Genomic DNA, 2,500 nt, shown 5'->3' with positions numbered 1-2,500 from the left:
TTGCCAAGGATCAAAATGTGTCATTTAGAAGAAACATTTTCAAAAAGTTTTTAAAATCTTGTGGGTTTGCAACTCATAAGAGCGTCACTTTCAACGTCCCCGGTATTGGATTGAGTTTCTAAAAACAACCGTGCACACCGAGGTTAAACTTTACCGGCTCCACTCCGACTCGCCGCTCGCCCACAATTTGTTTGCAACGAAACATTTGTTTTTAATTTTGTTGGTTTGAAATTGTTTTGAAAAGGTTCTTTAAATCTAGTGGGTTTGCAACTCATAAGAGCGTCACTTTCAACGTCCCCGGCATTGGATTGAGTTTCTAAAAACAACCGTGCACACCGAGGTTAAACTTTACCGGCTCCACTCCGACTCGCCGCTCGCCCACTAGTCCGAAGGCAACAAAACATTTGTTTTTCATTTTGATGAAAATTTCTGTTTTTAAATCTTGTTGGTTTGAAATTGTTTTGAAAAGGTTCTTTAAATCTTGCGGGTTTGCAACTCATAAGAGCGTCACTTTCAACGTCCCCGGCATTGGATTGAGTTTCTAAAAACAACCGTGCACACCGAGGTTAAACTTTACCGGCTCCACTCCGACTCGCCGCTCGCCCACAAATCCGAAGGCAACAAAACATTTGTTTTTAATTTTGATGAAATTTTTTGAAAACATTGGCTTGGCAAGCCCCAATCCGCGACTATCCACCCACCGCCACCCCACACGAGTGGTTGTTGTTGCGAAATGAGGTTGTGGTCGACATGCCCGTGCATTTGAGAAGGAGTTCCTAGCACTCCATGCTCTCCCATGCCAAAAAAAAGCCTAGACAACCCCATTTCGCAACTTTCCACGCCTTTTTTTTCCTCCCTCACCCATGGCGGCGGCGTGGTGGCGGCGGCCGGATTCCGGCCACCACCGCCATGGGTGGCAGCCCCCCGACCCCGACACCAAACCCATAATACCGAGGCAACATATCGAGGCAACATGACATGGGTGTGGCGTGGGGGAAGGGGGCTGCAGCTAGGAAGGCATGGGCTGCCATGCATATGCAGGCAACACACACCCCCCTATATAGCATTTTATGCATTTAGCCCTTTGACAGGAAGAGACATCACCTATGCGCGAGGAGTCATAATGGGCTCTAAATAATTCAATACAAGGTATTTGGACGTGATTTTTTGCAGGGATACTAAGAAACATGCAATCTATGATGGGAAAAAGTTTCATAAATTTTTGAAGTCGGGAAGTATTTTTTATTATTTTTAGAAGTCGTAAAATTGAAAAAATCATTAAAACAAATCCGGGAGGAATTTTTTAGTTTTGTAAGTTGGAGAAGGTCCTAAAAATCATAGACTACTTATGGGGAGCTTATTGTGCGAGGAAATTTCAATAAAAACGGGGTTTGACAAGATTTGAAAAATTCTGTCGACATTTGAAAAAACCTGGAACCATGCTGCCGGCATGCTGCGCACATGCTGCGCGCAGGCTGCGCGCATGCTGCGCGCAGACTGCGCGCATGCCATGGCAGGACAAGTTTCGCTAGCCTCACTGTCGACAGATGCGCAAGCTGCGCGCACGCTGCGCACAGGCTGCGCGCATGCTGCGCACAGACTGCGCGCACGCTGCGCGCATGCCATGGCAGGACAAGTTTCGCTAGCCTCACTGTCGACAGATGCGCAAGCTGCGCGCAAGCTCCGCGCACGCTGCGCACAGCCTGTGCGCATGTTGTGCGCATGCTGCGCGCAGGCTGCGCGCAGGCGCCGCGCATGCCATGGCAGGACAAGTTTCGCTAGCCTCACTGTCGACAGATGCGCAAGCTGCGCGCACGCTGCGCACAGGCTGCGCACAGCGCATGCCATGGCAGGACAAGTTCGCTAGCCTCACTGTCGACAGATGCGCAAGCTGCGCGCACAGGCTGCGCGCACGCCATGGCAGGACAAGTTTCGCTAGCCTCACTGTCGACAGAATCAGCACGCTGCGCGCAAGCTGTGCGCACGCTGCCGGCATGGTGCGCGCACGCTGCCGGCATGCTGTGCGCACGCTGCCGGCATGGTGCGCGCACGCTGCCGGCATGCTGTGCGCACGCTGCCGGCATGCTGTGCGCACGCTGCGCGCGCGCATGGCAGGACAAGTTTCGAAAATTTCTGTCGACAGTCTCAGCAGCGCGCACGCTGCCGACATGCTGTGCGCACGCTGCGCACAGGCTGCCGGCATGCTGCGCGCAGCCCATGGCAGGACAAGGTCCGAAAAATTCTGTCGACATTTTTACGCCGTGGTAGGCTTCCGCTTCGCGTCACTTTGTCGACATTCAAGCCTACCATTTGTATTGAATTTTTCAAACCTTGTCAAACCCCATTATTCAAATGTCGAAAAATTTTGTCGACATTTTTACGCCATGATAGGCTTCCGCTTCGCGTCACTTTGTCGGAATGCATCGCATGGCGAGGCAAGGCCACGGCATGCCAAGGCGAAGGCAACGCATGGCTTGAATGGCTTGGTCAAGGCCACATC

Source organism: Prunus avium, unplaced genomic scaffold (genome assembly GCF_965620075.1).
Source record: "Prunus avium unplaced genomic scaffold, drPruAviu1.hap1.1 HAP1_SCAFFOLD_23, whole genome shotgun sequence".
Classification (NCBI taxonomy): Eukaryota; Viridiplantae; Streptophyta; class Magnoliopsida; order Rosales; family Rosaceae; genus Prunus; species Prunus avium.
This window is presented reverse-complemented; position numbering follows the sequence as displayed.